The 18,809-nt window shown below is 48.2% G+C and overlaps 1 pseudogene across 1 annotated transcript in view; it reads left to right on the top strand.

Annotated features, from left to right (window-relative positions):
* Positions 1-18,188, top strand: part of LOC144828341 (uncharacterized) — a 148,184-nt pseudogene extending 129,996 nt beyond the window's left edge. Inside the window, exon 5 of the transcript XR_013610426.1 lies at positions 14,632-18,188. The product of XR_013610426.1 is annotated as an uncharacterized LOC144828341 (transcript). The remainder of the gene's footprint in view (positions 1-14,631) is intronic.
* Positions 18,189-18,809: the final 621 nt, after the last annotated feature.

Raw genomic sequence — 18,809 nt, 5'->3', positions numbered from 1 at the left:
ATGCGATCCTGTAATATCAAATGAAAGGACACCACACAAGTTATATAGTATAAAATAAATGTATTTATTACTAGAATAATCCTCGGTACTCTTTATGAGGGCAGAGGCACAAGCGTTTAAACAAAAGCACAGTTAAACATACAAAAGTTGCACAATTATGGATAGGGCCGGTGGCCACTTAAACCATATACTAAATAAGTGGTATGAGAACCACGTTTCGAACTATGGTAAGGCCTAGGGCCTTGGGAATCGCTGGGGCTACTCTGGACTAACAGCAGTTAGGACGGGAGAGGCCCGCGGGACTCTGGTGCAGCGCTAAAAGCACACACATGCACCAATGCAAAGTCAATGGTGCGTAAAAGTTACAATGTTACTGTTTTGGAAGTCTTCAGACTGGACTAGAACTTAGCCACTTTAAACTAGGACACTAGGGGTGTAAACCACTACAGGAGCACCGGTGTTTGACCGTTACCTCACCCACAGGAAGCGGGTGCATTAGTGCCAAAGTGTGTCGGGTTTAGTCGTGGAGTTCTATGGAGCCTGGAGATGAAGATGCTGCAGGCGGCCAGGAGAGAAGAGTCCGGTTGGATCCAAGGGTGGATCGAAGATGTAGAGTACCTGAAAGCAGAGGGGATAGAGTCTAGGTCACTAGCCAGTGACCAGGATGGAATCCGGAAGGAACCCGGCGATGTCGGGCGCAATCAGATGGTTGTTGAGAAGCTTGACTCCGCTGCCACGTGGACTCTGGGGCATCGAGGATGACCAGGAGAGGATCGCGAGCTGTCCCACGAAGGCTCTCGCTGTCGGCGGTGTCGGCTTCCGGATCGGAGTCAACAGGCCTTGGCAAAGGCAACCCACGCAGGATTTGAAGATCGCTTCTTACTCGGACCAGCAAGGGGAGCGAGGGCCAGTCTGGAGCAACCAGACTAGCAGAGTAGTTTCGTCGTCGTAGAGGCCACTAGCCAATGGGCAAGTGACCGGACAGACGCGTCGAGCAGGAAAATGCAAAAGGGCCCCACGCAGCACTCGGTGAGTGTGGAGGGGTGATCTTCGGTGCACGAGCTGCTCGGGGGTGGGGCTTCTCAAACCCCAATGCACAGCTTCGAGGGTACCTCGGGGCTGCACTGTCAGCACTTCGCAGTCTTTTCAAGAAGGCCGGTCTCACGTCGCCTCCACAGGTCTCAGCTTTGCTGTGGGTCGGGCTGTTGGATGTCTGGGAATCCGGTTCTTGTCGATCTCTGTCGCTCGAGCTCTGGAGGGAGCTGCAACAAAGCAACCGGTTGGGCGCTAGATGGTGCACAGGGTGGTGACTCCTTGACCACAAGGGAGATTCTTCAGTCTTCCACGTCGAGTGGGATGTCGAAGGGTCCAGAGTTCTGTATCAAAGTTTCAGTCAGGATAAATCTAATGTCTATGGACACAGCTCCTACCTTTATTCCAAATCAAGGGGCTGGATTACCTGCTAGGTCCCTCCTATGGGTTGGACCCAGGAAGGGGGTGGTTACACCCCTTTCCCTTTGTCCAGTTTCGCGCCAGAGCTGGGGCTGGAGTGCCCCAGCACCGGTTTGAACTTGGCTATGCATGGGACACCTTGTGTGCCCCAGGCAGTGTTTAGTTTCACTCACCCTGCCTGCCTCAATCCACTATCTCCTGTCAGGGGTGGTGTAACACCTCCCTGTGACAGGAAACCTTTTGTCCAGGCCTCCCCTGCCGGAGTTTCGGACAGCAGCAGGAGGCCAGACCCGTGTCTGTGGCAGCAGCATCCATTTTGTGATGCTGAGGCTCTGGTTAGTTTTAACCGCGTTTACTGTTACCCACATGTCTTAGCCCTCTAGAAGGGTGGAATGCTACCCCCGTCGCCAGAACTGGCGAGGTGGTTGTATTCAAAAGTGTATGACACCTTACACAACATGTTTTGATAAAGCCAAACAAAGTTAGCAATAACCGCGAGGATTATAATGCACTTAAGAGTATATGGTATGGCAGTATCCCAGAACAGCTATAAGGAAATGGTTCCGAAAGCTGCAGACAGGCTCAGCTCATGCCAGAGCACCATCTCACATAAAACCAAGCACTCTGCCTCCAGGATTGTTAAGGCCTCCCATAGGAGTGACTTATAGGTATATATGTGTGCAGATATAGGTTTAGATATAGGTATACTATATCTAAGCAAGGGGTGATTACACGACCTTGCCCCAGCTGAGTGATCAGCCAGCTGTGTCAGTTTGGATGGCCAGCCAGAGGTGGCAAAAAAGGGGTGGATGCACCTATGCCCTGGTTACCTATAGTACACTGTACAGGGGCTCATAAGGGGATCCAATACCCAAATGGTGGTGTACCTAAAGTACATGATGTTGACTTTAGAGAGAGAACAGCAGGCTGTGGGTCTGATTAGCAGGCCCACAGCCACATTAAGTCGAAAACCAGTGAAGCAAAAAGCAAAAAATTGGGTTGACCATAGGAAAGCAGACTCAACTCTCCTACATAACCCCCCCCCAACGCAGGGACATTGAACTTAACCCTGACCAGATAAGTCTTCATGTTCTAAGTGGAAATACCTGGAGAGACCATCTGCATTGCCATGGTCAGTCCCTGGTCTGTGCTCCACTGTAAAGTCCACCCCCTGTAGGGAAATGGACCACCTGAGCAGTTTGGGATTTTCACCCTTCATCTGATTTAGCCACAAGAGGGGCTTATGGTCTGTCTGAATCTTGAAGTGAGTGCCAAACAAGTATGGTCTCAACTTCTTCAGGGCCCAAACCACAGCAAAGGCCTCCCTCTCAATGGCTGACCAACGTTTCTCTCTAGGGGTCAGCCTTCTGCTAATAAAAGCCACGGGCTGGTCTTGACCATCCACATTAAGTTGTGAAAGCACAGTTCCCACCCCCAACTCAGAAGCATCTGTTTGGACAATGAACTCTTTGGAGCAGTCAGGACTCTTCAGGATAGGTGCAGAGCGCATGGCCTTCTTCAGGTCATCAAATGCCTTTTGACAGCTAACTGTCCACTGAACCTTTTTTGGCATCTTCTTGGATGTCAGATCATTTAATGGTGTCACAATGGACCCATAGTTCTTTACACATTTTCTGTAGTACTCAGTCAAGCCCAAGAAGGCTCTGACTTGTGTCTGGGTAGTTGGAGGAGCCCAGTCCTGTATGGCCTGGATCTTGCTCTCCAATGGTTGAACCTGACCCCCACCTACTAGGTGGCCCAGGTACACACCCTTGCTCTGCCCTATCTGGCACTTGGTAGCCTTGATAGTCAGGCCTGCCTTTTGCAGGGCCTCCAGAACTTTCTATAGGTAAATCAGGTGATCCTCCCAGGTGGAGTTAAAGACAGCAATATCATCTAGATAAGCTGCACAAAAGTCATCCAACCCAGCAAGGACTTGATTCACCAACCTTTGGAAAGTGGCAGGTGCATTCTTCAAACCAAAGGGCATTACCACAAACTGATAATGTCCACTAGGGGTTGAGAATGCTGTTTTGGCCTTGGACTCCTCAGCTAACCTGATTTGCCAATAGCCAGCTGTCAGATCAAATGTGCTCAGAAATTTGGCAGAAGCCAATTTATCTATGAGCTCATCTGCCCTGGGAATAGGGTGAGCATCTGTCCCAGTGACAACATTGAGGCCTCTATAGTCCACACAGAACCTCATTTCTCTCTTTCCGTCTTGGGTATGAGGTTTTGGCACAAGGACTACTGGGCTGGCCCAGGGGCTCTCTAATGGCTCAATTACTCCCAAGTTCAAGCATTTTATGCACCTCAGCCTTTATACAATCCCTGACATGGTCAGGTTGCCTGTAGATTTTATTCTTCACAGGCAGACTGTCACCAGTGTCCACCTCATGGGTGCACCAGACTGTCACCAGTGTCCACCTCATGGGTGCACCAGTTAGTTTGACTGGGTGTGAGAGAAAACATATGTCTGTGAGCCTGTAGAACTTGTCTGCAGTCCCATTGCTGCTGGTCAGAGAGGTTGCCTGCCAAGGCTACTCCATCCACTGAATCATCATCAGGGTTTTGGGATAGCAGGTCTGGGAGAGGGTCACTCTCTTCCTCCTGGTCCCCATCTGTTGCCATGAGCAAGCCCATGTCTGCCCTGTCCACATATGCTTTCAATCTATTGACCTGGAGCACCCTGTTGGGGCTCCTAGGGGTGCCAAGGTCCACCAAGTAGGTGACCTCTCTCTTTTTCTCAGGTATGGTGTGGGGTCCAGACCATTTGTCTTGGAGGGCTGCTGGGGCCACTGGCTCCAACATCCATACCTTCTGTCCTGGCTGGTACTCAGTCAGCACAGCCTTTTGGTCATGCCACGCTTTCTGTAATTCTTGACTGGCCTCAAGGTTTTTGGTTGCCTTCTCCATGTATTCAGCCATCCTGGAGCGGAGACCAAGTACATAGTCCACAATATCAAGTTTAGGCTTTTTGAGAGGTAACTCCCATCCTTCCTTCACAAGACACAGGGGACCCCCTTACAGGGTGTCCAAACAAAAGCTCAAAAGGGCTGTAGCCAACCCCCTTTTGTGGGACCTCTCTGTAAGCAAAGAGTAGGCAGGGTAAAAGGATGTCCCATCTTCGCCTAAGCTTTTCAGGTAACCCTTTTATCATTCCCTTTAGGGTCTTGTTGAACCTTTTAACAAGCCCATTGCACTGTGGATGGTAGGGTGTGGTGAACTTATAGTTCCCTCCACACTCTTTCCACATTGCTTTCAAATATCCAGACATGAAGTTGGTCCCTCTGTCTGAAAGCACCTCCTTTGGAAAGCCCACTCTGGAGAAAACTCCAAGTAGGGCCCTTGCCACAACAGGAGCTGTTGTGGTCCTCAGTGGAATTGCCTCTGGGTACCTGGTGGCATGATCCACTACCACCAGGATAAATCTGTGCCCAGATGATGTTTTGGGATCCATTGGTCCAACAATGTCTATCCCAACTCTCTCAAAGGGTACCCCCACCACAGGTAGTGGCACCTGATTTGCCACTGGCTTGGCAGGTGTCACAGAAGCGACAAAACTCCTTAGTATTCTCTGACATGTGAGGCCAGTGAAAGTGTGGGACAAGTCTTTCCCAAGTCTTATTCTGGCCTAAGTGTCCTGCTAGGGGAATTTCATGGGCCAAGGTGAGAAGGAAGCCCCTAAATTGCAGAGGTGTGACCAACCTCCTGGTAGCACCAGGCTTGGGGTCTCTAGCCTCTGAATAGAGGAGTCTATCATCCCAATACACTCTATGGGTACCTTGAGCATTCCCAGCAGCCTCAGCAGCAGCCTGCTGTCTGAGGCGTTCAAGAGAAGGACAAGTTAACTGAGCCTGCCCCAGATCTGCCCTTGAGGGTCCCCCTGTCCCCAGAATCTCAACCTGATCAGGTTCAAGTTCTTCCAGGACAGTCTCCTCTTGGATCACAGAATCATCCGCCTGAGAGAGCTGATCCTCAACCTGGGGCAAGGTGGAAGGCACTGCCTTAACCCTCTTGCTCTTGGGTTGTGGTTGGTCTATAGTTTCAAGATCCACCACAGGGTCAGGTAGGCACTTTTTGGCCTGGGACCTGGTTACAGCAAGGACATGTGCTGAAATACCCAGCATCTCTGCATGAGTCCTATACTCCACTTCTGACCATAAGGAATCCTCTAGATCATTGCCCAAAAGACAGTCAACTGGGAGGTCTGCACTCACAACAACTATTTTGAGGCCAGTTACCCCTCCCCAGGAGAAGTTAACAACAGCCACACTATGTTGTAGTGGCATTGCTAGCATTGGTCACTAGGTAATTTTCACCCAGTACAATTTGTCCAGGGTCCACAAAGTTAGGTGTCACCATAGTGACACTGGCACATGTGTCCCTGTAGGCCTGAGCCATTTTCTCATTGATCAAAGGCGTCTGCCTATACCTGCCCAAAGTATTGGGACTCACAGTAGTTGGTTTTTTTATGAGTATGGGGAGGCAAGTGGCAGGTGCCTGGCCCAGAGAATGAGGACTAGGGAAGTCGCGCAGCAGATAAAAAATATTAAAAATGCGGCCGGGTAAACAGTAGAAACCGAGTTGGAAATCATAGAAGTTTTTAGACAATTTTATACCCGGTTATATGACAGAGAAGATTATGATAGTAGTAAAGCCGCAGATTTTCTAGGACAACTCTCTGCGCAAAATTTGGATAGTGAGACAGCAACTAAATTAGAGGCTCCAATAACGATGTCTGAACTCGAAGCAGCAATTAATGCACTCTCACTAGGCAAGGCAGCGGGACCTGACAAACTTCCGTTAGAGATTTACAAAACATTTTTTCAAGTCTTGAAGCAGGATGTGCTAGCCACATTAAGGCTAGCGCAGATTGGAAAGTACCCTAAAACGTGGGATGAGGCTATTATAGTGGTTTTTAGAAAGAAGGGGAAACCCGTAGATCAACCAGCCTCATACCGGCCTATTTCGCTGTTGAACACCAACGGGAAGATTTATTCGAAAATATTAGCGACAAGGCTTTCAGATGTGATATCTTCCTTGGTCTCTGTATACCAGCATGGGTTTATTCCCAAACGTGGCACAACTGACCATGTTAATCGGGTGATTGCCTTAATAGATCATGCAAATGGCTTGGGAGTCCCGCTGATTTTAATATTGTTGGATGCCGAGAAGGCTTTCGACCAAGTGTCGTGGGCCTTCTTATGGTACTTGATGAAGGCTCGAGGGTTCGGACCAAAATATGTAAAATCAATACAGACACTGTACCAACAACCTAGCGCGCGCATCTCTGTAATGGGGCTGCAATCAGCAATAGTCTCAATACAAAGGGGACAAGGCAAGGATGTCCTTGTTCCCCGTTGCTATTCGCCCTTTACATAGATCCGTTTTTAAAAATTATGGAGAAGAGCCCTCGGATACCTCCAGTCAGGATACAACAACAACAACAGTATCTGGCACTAGCTTATGCCGATGATGTAGCCGTGCTCTCTCCAAGACCGGCTTTGGCAATGCCTGAGATCGAAAATCTGGCAGGGGTATTTGGCTTGGTATCCGGGTATAAATTAAATACTGCCAAGACCCAGATATTATGCGTAAATATTAAGTCTTTCTTAGATACCCGGGTTCTAACAGAGGTTATATATTTAGGGGTGCAGATCAAGGCCTCGCCTGCGGCTATGGTAGAATCTAATTGGCAGAAATTACTTAGCGGGATTCGTAAACAACTGGATCAAGTCGAATGTCTTCATTTATCGCTTGTAGGCAGGTGTAACACTTTAAAAATGATGGTATTACGTAAGATTTTATACTTCTATCGATGTATGCCATTAGAGATCCCCATGGTATATATTGCACAACTCCAGGCGATTTGTATGACATTTTTAAAGGCTCGTGGAAAAGAGCGGCGCGCAAAAAAATATATGGTATTGCCAAGAGCTGCTGGAGGTTGGTCGGTACCTGACTTTCTTTTATATTAATATGCCTGCATGCTCTCCCGTATGAATATCCTGCTTACAGGGGTAGGACCTATGGAGCGAGCATTGCAGCCATCAATATATGGCTTGTTAATGGGCTCGGAGGCCAGGAATCGTCTTTTTCTCAATACGGAATGGAACTATTACAAACGTACCAGATTTAAGGTGGTGGCTGCTGCCTTTAAAGTCTGGAAGGTAATTAAAAATTACTATAAAATTGAAAAGACCTCTTTATATACCCCATTGATTGCCCCGATTTTCCACCCCAGTATATGCTGGGATAGGATAGTGGTGAGTTGGCGAACAAGAGGCTTATTCACAGTTGGGGATTTATATACAGGGGATGGCTTAAAGTCATTCAGCCAGTTAAAGGAGCAATATCCACTCCCAACTACACATTTCTTTACATTTTTGCAAATCCGTGAGTACCTAATGAAAATTAATATAAGCACGGCATCTAACCCACTTATTGAGGCTAATAAGAAACGTGCTCGGATCGGAGTACTTTATAATCTAATGATAAAGGCTACGCCTAACGACTTGGAAGCACAAGTATGCAAATAGGAGAGTAGGTTAGGAAGTCAAGTAATTCCGCTTGAGAGGTCAATAGAACTATCCGGACGAATACTTATGTCTGCTAACCTGGTAATGCAACATTATAAAACCTTGTTTTATCTGTATCGTACTCCAGACAAATTCTCAAAGTGGGGGGGGGAGACCCAGAAGGAAAATGTTTCAGATGCGGTGCCCATCAGGCGGATGTAATGCATATATTTGGCACGTGTGTAAAATTAGGGGAGTTGTTTGGACATGTAAATAAGTTCCTATCTGAGATTCTGAGTACTCCTCTTCAGTTATCTTCAATGCAAATTTTGCTGGGTACTGACATTGGGGGTGTCCGAGACGAGCCCATGGATAATATCGGTTATCTGATATTTTTGGCCGCATCGGTTCTAAGACTTTGTATTGCCTCTTGTTGGTTACAAACTGACCCCCCCCCCCCTCATTTGAAGCCTGGCGAACTCTGTTTTTATTTACTTATAATATGGAATATAATTTGTATGCTATTAAGGGAAGGCGGTAAAAGGCTTTGGGGCAGCAAATATGGGGACTGGTCAGAGCATATATGCAGGCAGAAGATTGATTAATCCTGACATTCTTTGTCCCTTGTTTAATATTCACAATTGTCTTTCTTTTCCATTTTATAATGTATAAAGCACTTGTTTTATTGAGTTTGTTTTGTTGGCGAATAATGGCCAGTTCAGGTTTTTGCACATGCCTTTTCTCTTTTCTGCCTTACTTAATTCTAAATGTTTCTTTTGTATTTTATTTTCTGAAAAGAATATCTACACTGCTCTTGTAACCCCACAACAGTGTGATGATAAGTTATATGCTGTATTTTGTATTCATGATCTCTACTTTAATAAAAAAAAAAAAAAATAAGAGTATATGGTATGGCAGTATCCCAGAACAGCTATAAGGAAATGGTTCCGAAATCTGCAGACAGGCTCAGCTCATGCTAGAGCACCATCTCACATAAAACCAAGCACTCTGCCTCCAGGATTGTTAAGGCCTGCCATAGGAGTGACTTATAGGTATATATGTGTCCAGATATAGGTTTAGATTTGGTATACTATGTCTAAGCAAGGGGTGATTACACGACCTTGCCCCAGCTGATTGATCAGCTAGCTGTGTCAGTTTGGATGGCCAGCCAGGGGTGGCAAAAGATATGCTGCAGCCCCTGGTAGGCCTTGGATGCACCTATGCCCTGGGTACCTATAGTACACTGTACAGGGGCTCATAAAGGGATCCAATACCCAAATGGTGATGTACCTAAAGTACATGGTGTTGAATTTAGAGAGAGAACAGCAGGCTGTGGGTCTGATTAGCAGGCCCACAGCCACATTAAGTCGAAAACCAGTGAAGCAAAAAGCAAAAAATTGGGTTGACCATAGGAAAGCAGACCCTACTCTACTACAATCATGTAGACAAAAATACCCTGCAGCTGCTATGGCCTGACCAGAACAGAATAATAAGGGGCATTGTTGTTTGACCTTGCTTACAATGTTCAGCTAAACTCCAGGAATAAGCAGAGAATGGTCGCAGCAGACAGTTCTCATGTGAACAGCGTAAGCAGTCTTGCATAAGAGAAAGCGTCTAGTAGCGTGTGCAAAAGCAGCATCATGGCTCCCGGCTCATGCCAATTTAAAGATGTTGACCATGCCCTCTGTAACCATGTGACAGCTCTTCTGAGCTCCTCGCAGCCTCAGTGCTCCTCTGAGCTCCCTGCAGCCTCAGTGCTCCTCTGAGCTCTCTGCAGCCTCAGTGCTCCTCTGAGCTCTCTGCAGCCTCAGTGCTCCTCTGAGCCCCTGTAGCCTCAGTGCTCCGCTGATCCCTCGCATCCTCAGTGCTCCTCTGAGCCCCTGCAGCCTCAGTGCTCCTCTGAGCCCCCTGCAGCCTCAGTGCTCCTCTGAGCCCCCTGCAGCCTCAGTGCTCCTCTGAGCCCCCTGCAGCCTCAGTGCTCCTCTGACCTCCTAGAGCGTCAGTGCTTCTCTGAGCCCTCGCAGTCTCAGTTCTCCTTTGAGCCCTCGCTGACTCCGTGCTCCTCTGTGCCCTCGCAGCCTCAGTGCTCCTCTGTGCCCTCGCAGCTTCAGTGCTCCTCTGTGCCCCTGCAGCTTCAGTGCTCCTCTGTGCCCTCGCAGTTTCAGTGCTCCTCTGAGCCCCCTGCAGCCTCTGTGATCCTCTGAGCCCTCTGCAGCCTCAGTGATCCACTGAGCCCCCTGCAGCCTCTGTGATCCTCTGAGCCCCCTGCAGCCTCTGTGATCCTCTGAGCCCCCTGCAGCCTCAGTGCTCCTCTGAGCTCCCTGCAGCCTCAGTGCTCCTCTGAGCTCCCTGCAGCCTCAGTGCTCCTCTGAGCTCCCTGCAGCCTCAGTGCTCCTCTGAGCTCCCTGCAGCCTCAGTGCTCCTCTGAGCTCCCTGCAGCCTCCGTGCTCCTCTGAGGCCCCTGCAGCCTCCGTGCTCCTCTGAGGCCCCTGCAGCCTCCGTGCTCCTCTGAGGCCCCTGCAGCCTCCGTGCTCCTCTGAGGCCCCTGCAGCCTCCGTGCTCCTCTGAGGCCCCTGCAGCCTCCGTGCTCCTCTGAGGCCCCTGTAGCCTCCGTGCTCCTCTGAGGCCCCTGCAGCCTCCGTGCTCCTCTGAGGCCCCTGCAGCCTCCGTGCTCCTCTGAGGCCCCTGCAGCCTCTGTGCTCCTCTGAGGCCCCTGCAGCCTCTGTGCTCCTCTGAGGCCCCTGCAGCCTCCGTGCTCCTCTGAGGCCCCTGCAGCCTCCGTGCTCCTCTGAGGCCCCTGCCGCCTCAGTGCTCCTCTGAGCTCCATGCAGCCTCAGTGCTCCTCTGAGCCCCAGCGGTCCTCTGCGCTACCCCCAACCTCAGTGCTCCTCTGAGTCCCAGCGGTCCTCTGCGCTACCCCCAACCTCAGTGCTCCTCTGAGCCCCCTGCAGCCTCAGTGCTCCTCTGAGCCCCCTGCAGCCTCAGTGCTCCTCTGAGCCCCCTGGAGCCACAGTGCTCCTCTTAGCCCCAGCGGTCCTCTCCGCTACCCCCAACCTCAGTGCTCCTCTGAGGCCCCTGCAGCCTCAGTGCTCCTCTGAGGCCCCTGCAGCCTCAGTGCTCCTCTGAGGCCCCTGCAGCCTCAGTGCTCCTCTGAGGCCCCTGCAGCCTCAGTGCTCCTCTGAAGCCCCTGCAGCCTCCGTGCTCCTCTGAGGCCCCTTCAGCCTCCGTGCTCCTCTGAGGCCCCTTCAGCCTCCGTGCTCCTCTGAGGCCCCTGCAGCCTCCGTGCTCCTCTGAGGCCCCTGCAGCCTCCGTGCTCCTCTGAGGCCCCTGCAGCCTCCGTGCTCCTCTGAGGCCCCTGCAGCCTCAGTGCTCCTCTGAGGCCCCTGCAGCCTCAGTGCTCCTCTGAGGCCCCTGCAGCCTCAGTGCTCCTCTGAGGCCCCTGCAGCCTCCGTGCTCCTCTGAGGCCCCTGCAGCCTCCGTGCTCCTCTGAGGCCCCTGCAGCCTCAGTGCTCCTCTGAGGCCCCTGCAGCCTCAGTGCTCCTCTTAGCCCCAGCGGTCCTCTCCGCTACCCCCAACCTCAGTGCTGCTCTGAGGCCCCTGCAGCCTCAGTGCTCCTCTGAGGCCCCTGCAGCCTCAGTGCTCCTCTGAGGCCCCTGCAGCCTCAGTGCTCCTCTGAGGCCCCTGCAGCCTCAGTGCTCCTCTGAAGCCCCTGCAGCCTCCGTCCTCCTCTGAAGCCCCTGCAGCCTCCGTGCTCCTCTGAGGCCCCTGCAGCCTCCGTGCTCCTCTGAGGCCCCTGCAGCCTCCGTGCTCCTCTGAGGCCCCTGCAGCCTCCGTGCTCCTCTGAGGCCCCTGCAGCCTCCGTGCTCCTCTGAGGCCCCTGCAGCCTCAGTGCTCCTCTGAGGCCCCTGCAGCCTCAGTGCTCCTCTGAGGCCCCTGCAGCCTCAGTGCTCCTCTGAGGCCCCTGCAGCCTCAGTGCTCCTCTGAGGCCCCTGCAGCCTCAGTGCTCCTCTGAGGCCCCTGCAGCCTCAGTGCTCCTCTGAGGCCCCTGCAGCCTCAGTGCTCCTCTGAGGCCCCTGCATCCTCAGTGCCCCTCTGTGCAGCCCCAGCACTCCTCTGAACTCTGTGCAGCCCCAGCGCTCCTCTGAACTCTGTGCAGCCCCAGCGCTCCTCTGAACTCTGTGCAGCCCCAGCGCTCCTCTGAACTCTGTGCAGCCCCAGCGCTCCTCTGAACTCTGTGCAGCCCCAGCGCTCCTCTGAACTCTGTGCAGCCCCAGCGCTCCTCTGAACTCTGTGCAGCCCCAGCGCTCCTCTGAACTCTGTGCAGCCCCAGCGCTCCTCTGAACTCTGTGCAGCCCCAGCGCTCCTCTGAACTCTGTGCAGCCCCAGCGCTCCTCTGAACTCTGTGCAGCCCCAGTGCTCCTCTCAACTCTGTGCAGCCCCAGTGCTCATCTGAGCTCCCTGCAGCCCCAGTGCTCCTCTGAGCTCTCTACAGCATCAGAGGAGCTCTGAAGAATGGAAATGCTAGGATAGAAATTGGTTGATAGTTTCATGGCCGAGCTGCGTCAAGGGAGGGTAGTTTTAAAAGAGGGATGACTTTGACGTGTTTCCATGGGTCATAAGAGAAATTAGACATCTCTGATAGATGGGGCACCACCCCCACGTGGGATTGTGGCTGAATATTACGGAGGAGAAAGATGAGGCATCCTTGAGAATGGGTGCGGACCCTGATTCAAGTTTCACTTATACAAAAATGTTAATTGGTCACAGACTAGTGCATACACTTGTAATCACTGTATACATCCAGTGTTCTTTTTCTAATAATCTCACACTGGAAGGTACTTCTGAAATCACTTGCACATCTAGTGTTCACTTTAAATTGTATTGAATCGTAAAGTGCCTCAAAGTCCGAATAGGCCTGGTGTGGGTTCAAGAAATACAACCTGAAAAAACATTTCTCCTTCTTAATGGTTTGAGACTGAGCAAGGATATATGAGCACTCTTGATTTGCAGTTAAAGTGGCAGACGTTATCCTGGGCTACCCCTCTGCCAGGGCTGAATACTGGGCACATTGTGTTTCCTGTTGTGCTGAGGAGGGTGATGATTTCTGCCCTGCCCCGGCACCTCAGGGTATGTTAGACCCTACATGGTTGTAGATCTGAACTCTCTCTGGAAAGTGCTTTTTTCCCTGCGGTCTATCAACTTTGGAATGTTCATTTTTCTACCTTGGTATGTGTGGAATGGATAGAGAGCTGGGAAATAATTATTGGTCTGTTGGGAATGTGTGCATACTGAGTGAGGGAAGGTTGTCTGGGGTTAGTCTAGGGCCAGGTGTGTTCAGGACCAGGTCTCTATTTTGTGTCTCAATAATCCCCTCTCTACTAAGGTAACAACATTTAGACCATGCACGGGGGAGGTGGTCAGACACTCCTCGTCATGCTCAGTCTTAGGGAGGGGACTCTTTGCCCAGCAGTCAATTCTATGGTGAGCATGCTCAGTGGTTCTTTTCAGAGGTGAGTGTCACCCTTTCAGATCCCTCTGAACCTTTATCACAAAGCTTACCCCAACCCCTATTCCCTTGGAACAGCATGGTGTGATGGTGGGGGAACACCATCAGGAAATGATGGCTGATGGGTGTGAGTTGGCTTCCAATGGGGTAAAGCTTACTTAACAAGGCTGGGGAGGCTCTCATGGTTGTGGATTCTTATCTGGCGAGAGAAGGATGTTGTCTACCCTTCCTAACAGTACCAGGCATTGGCTGGCTTGGATCCCACATTTGCTCTGCGAGGTAGGGCTGTCTGTGTTGGGATCATAAATAATTGTTGGCTTTGTACTCCCATGTATGCTTGGGGGGATATATGATTAACTGATGTGTGTTTTTTGATAGTAGTGGGTTAATAAATATAGAATATATTCCTCCAGAGACCAGTTGTCGGTGTCTGTTCTCTGTTGGTTGTTTTATGCTTCCTTACCCAATTAGTCAATGAGAGACAAGAGGAGAAAGATTCAACTGCAGAATCTCTATATGGATTTTTGAAATGTCATGACACACCCTCACGTCGCTGCTTTATGGGAGAAAACTAACTTGCTTAGGACATTGTATATCTGCAATGTTATCAAACAGCTCCTTAGATTTGAAATACAGTTAATTTGCTCTGAGAAGAATTCCAATATTACTTGCATTATGGAAGTTTATTTCACAAAGTCAGTAAGATTCTAAGCTTTCAGGGATCTGGTATTTGGAGTCTGTGGAGGGACCGTCCACACACACTACTAGTCCTAGAAGTTACTGGTAAATTTAATGTGTGTACTATTGCTGTAGCTGGACTAGCAACCAGTTAAGTGTCATGTTAAGGGGCACACATTTTTTCAAAACTGAACAGTTCTGATCTGTTTGGCGGAGGCACCAACTGGATCGACTAGGTCACTAGTTGCAATTGAAAAGTGTATTTTACATCTATGCTCTAACTGTGACATTAAGCCTTAATATCTTGAGTGCAGACCCTATTGGTTTTCTCCTCCCTCCTTCTCTGCCTTTCCCCTTCAAAATCACTCCGTCCTCATCCAGTCTCTCTGTCTTTTATAGTCTTTTTTTATATCCCCTTTTATAGTCCCTTTGATTTTATTCCCATCCTCACAGAGTTTTGTTTCTCATTCACAGAATCAAAGAACCTGATTAAAAGACCTGCAGCACCCCAGCCCCGAAAAGCCCTTGGCAGCATCACCAGATGATCAACCATATCAGTGTGTAGAGTCTGAGAAAACCCTCGGCTGGAGGTTGGACCTGGATACACACCCTATGATATATACGTTCAGGGGAGAAACACAGACCTGTGAAAAAGCTCATGCAGAGCTCATTTTTATGGACATTTTATAAAGATGCACACCAGAGATCGTCTCTTTGAGTATGCCGAGTGTGAACACCTTTGCTTCAATCAGCATTCCCACAAATGTAATTCTAATGCGAAATTAGAGCACTTAATCTGAATATCCTGAGGATAGGCCATACCAGTGTAAGGAGTGTGAGAAAAGCATAACCCTAGAACATTTCTGTTGAAATATCATAGAATGCTTACTGGGGAGAGAATCTAGCTGTATATGGAATGTGGATAACCCTGCACTGAGGTTTCTTCGCTGCACAGGCATCAAATAGTTCATTCAGAGGATAGGTCATACCAGTGTACAGAATGTGGAAAAAGCTCCTCTGAACCAAAGAAGCTGTTGAGAGACCAGAGAGTCCATACTGGTGATGAGTGCTATATTTGTCCAGAATGTGGGATTAGCTACACTTAGAATGACATACTTGTAAAGCAACTCCTAAGCCGTGCTCACGAGAAACCTTTACAGTGTAATGAATGTGAGAAAACCTTTGTGTGAAGAAATCACGGTTTTCATATGGCCCATACTGGTTAGAAACCATGTGACTACACAGAAAGTGGAAAAAAAGTGTGAAGCATAAGATATTGTGTACTGGTGAGGAACCCTATCAGTGTACCAAATGTGAGAAAATCTTCATTTTGATTAGCATACACTATATTCCTCAGAGTACACTATGTTCCTCAGTGGTTAGAAACTTTATACTGTACCGAATTTAGGAAATGCTTCAGTGAGAACGGCACACTGATGAGGCATCAGACAAGCCATTCCGCTGATAAACCCTATCAGTATACAGAATGTGGGACAAGCTTCATTAAGACATACAATTTTTTTGAAGCACCAGAAAGTCCATACTGGAGAGAAACCCTTACACTGCACAGAAAGTTAAAAAAAGGTTCACTCAGAAGGGTACGATGTTGAGGCATCAGAGAATCCACACTGGTGAGAAACCCTATCAGTGTACAGAATGCGGGAAAAGCTTTACCGAGAAGGGTAAACTGTTGAGGCATCAGAGAATCCATACTGGTGAGAAACCCTATCAGTGTACAGAATGCGGGAAAAGCTTTACTGAGAAAAGCAATTTGTTGAAGCATCAGAGAATCCACACTGGTGAGAAACCCTATCAGTGTACAGAATGTGGGAAAAGCTTTACTGAGAAGAGCACGCTGTTGAGGCATCAGAGAATCCATATTGGTGAGAAACCCCATCAGTGTACAGAATGCGGAAAATGCTTTACTGTGAAAAGCAGTTTGTTGAATCATCATAGAACCCACACTGGTGAGAAACCCTATCAGTGTACAGAATGCGGGAAAAGCTTTACTGAGAAGGGCACGCTGTTGAGCCATCAGAGAATCCATACTGGTGAGAAACCCTACCAGTGTACAGAATGCGTGAAAAGCTTTACTCAGGAGGGCACGCTGTTGAGCCATCAGAGAATCCATACTGGTGAGAAACCCTATCAGTGTACAGAATGCCGGAAAAGCTTTACTCAGAAGGGCATGCTATTGAGCCATCAGAGAATCCATATTGGTGATCAACCCTATCAGTGTACAGAATGCCGGAAAAGCTTTACTCAGGAGGGCACGCTGTTGAACCATCAGAGGATACATACTGGTGAGAAACCGTATCAGTGTGCAGAATGCTGGAAAAGCTTTACTCAGAAGGGCACGCTGATGAGCCATCAGAGAATCCATGTCGGTGAGAAACCCTATCAGTGTACTGAATGCGGGAAAAGCTTTACCGAGAAGGGTACACTGTTGAGCCATCAGAGAATCCATATCGGTGAGAAACCCTATCAGTGTACAGAATGCGGGAAATGCTTTACTGTGAAAAGCAATTTGTTGAATCATCATAGAATCCACACTGGTGAGAAACCCTATCAGTGTACAGAATGTGGGAAAAGCTTTACTCAGGAGGGCATGCTATTGAGCCATCAGAGAATCCATACTGGTGAGAAACCCTATCAGTGTACAGAATGCCGGAAAAGCTTTACTCGGAAGGGCACGCTGTTGAGGCATCAGAGACTCCATATCGGTGAGAACCCTATCAGTGTACAGAATGCGGGAAATGCTTTACTGTGAAAAGCAATTTTGTTGAATCATCATAGAATCCACACTGGTGAGAAACCCTACCAGTGTACAGAATGCGGGAAAAGATTTACTCAGGAGGGCACGCTGTTGAGCCATCAGAGAATCCATACTGGTGAGAAACCCTATCAGTGTACAGTATGCGAGAAAAGCTTTACTGTGAAATGCAATTGTTTGAATCATCTTAGAATCCACACTGGTGAAAAACCCCATCAGTGTACAGAATTGGGGAAAGCTTTATTATGAAAGGTACACTGTTGATGCATCAAGGAATCCACACTGCTTAGAAACCGCATTTGTGTACTCAATCTGGTAGAGGCTTCACTTTAAAGAAAGCTATCTTAAGACATCAAATAACCCTCACTGATGAGAAACCGTATCTATGCACATAATGTGGGCAAAGCTTTTCAGATTAGCAATCCCTGTCGGAGAATCCATACTGATGAGAAACCTTTACATTGTTCTGAATCTACGAAAAACTTCACTCAGATACCCTCAATAAAGGCAATTCATTGTAGCAAACATGAGAAGCTTTACAAGAATGCATATATTGTAAAATAATCAGAGAATCTGTTCATTTTAGAAAATTCATAACTTAGAATGTGGAATACTAGTGAAGCAAGGGGACTTGAAATATATCAGCATTTGGGAGATAGAATGGATACAAAAGCGAATCAGGAAGACCAATTCTAAATAAGAATCCTCTCTTTCACCTTACTTATTCGATTATTTTTACCAATTCTTCATATTCTAAACATTGCCATCTTGCCCTGCACAAGGGTACGTGACTGGTAAATATAAATGTGTGCGGAATAGTTGAAAGAATAAAGGTAAAGATCATCATCGCCATTGTGTCCTATCAAGAGTTTTTTTTAAGTCAGTATTACCCCATTCACTCGCTTTCTAAGATTTCCTCTCCATGACAGCTGTATAATAAATACTACTTGTTTCATAAACTCACATGCACACATAGACACGCACCTGTGAAAATAAATGTCCTATAACACATTTGCAACAACAAAGCAAAAATCAAACATTTCTTACTATGACAAAATTCCTTGTTCTAGCCTCAATGCAATGTGACTGACGTGACTCATTCTCGTTAGATAACACCATGGAGTATGGAGATCCATAACATGTAATAATCTGTTTATCATTGGTTTTTTTAAGATTTCTTTTTATTTCAGGAGTAGGTGAAATGCTATACTGTTTGGTTATTTGTTGTAAAAGAATAAAAGCAATGCTTAATTATGTTGTTAAGTGTGAGAGACTCTTTTTGCAAGCTCCCCGGTATACTTTTTGCCCTACTTTGCTGGATTTAGTGCTTTGTAATGACTCTATAGTGCCTGTGGACCCTGCATTACAGGCGCATGTACTCTGACCCTTAAAAGTGTATGTTTAATTGGCTTATCTCCAATTGGAATAAGTTTACTACTACATTCATCTCTACTGTATGATACCCGATGTACCCGGGGCCTACACATTAAGTTTTCCTCATTGACTGCAACACTTATTGTGCTACCACGAGTGGGACAAGCTGTAACATCTCTCCCACACTGCCATTGCAGGCTGGCAGAGTAGCATTAAAACTGATAACTCCACTGTGCCATTTCAACCTGTGGCAAAGCCAAAACCTTCCTTTTTAACATTTGTAAGTCACACCGAAGGTAGGTCTAACGAGCCTCAAAGGCAGGGTGCATTATATTAAAGAGATGGACATCAGTTATGTTTTACATGTCCTGAAAGCAAAATCTCTGCATTGTCATGTTCACTGTATTAAGACTGATGGCCCCATTGGTTAGTGTGAAGTTACACACTGACCACTCAGGATTGATAACTTCCAAATGGGACTACTAAAGTTGAAGCTTTAAGGTAT

This window comes from Lissotriton helveticus, chromosome 4_1, assembly GCF_964261635.1.
Source record: "Lissotriton helveticus chromosome 4_1, aLisHel1.1, whole genome shotgun sequence".
Taxonomy (NCBI): domain Eukaryota; kingdom Metazoa; phylum Chordata; class Amphibia; order Caudata; family Salamandridae; genus Lissotriton; species Lissotriton helveticus.
Note: the sequence above shows the minus strand (reverse complement) of the source record. Positions and strands in the feature narration are given on the sequence as shown.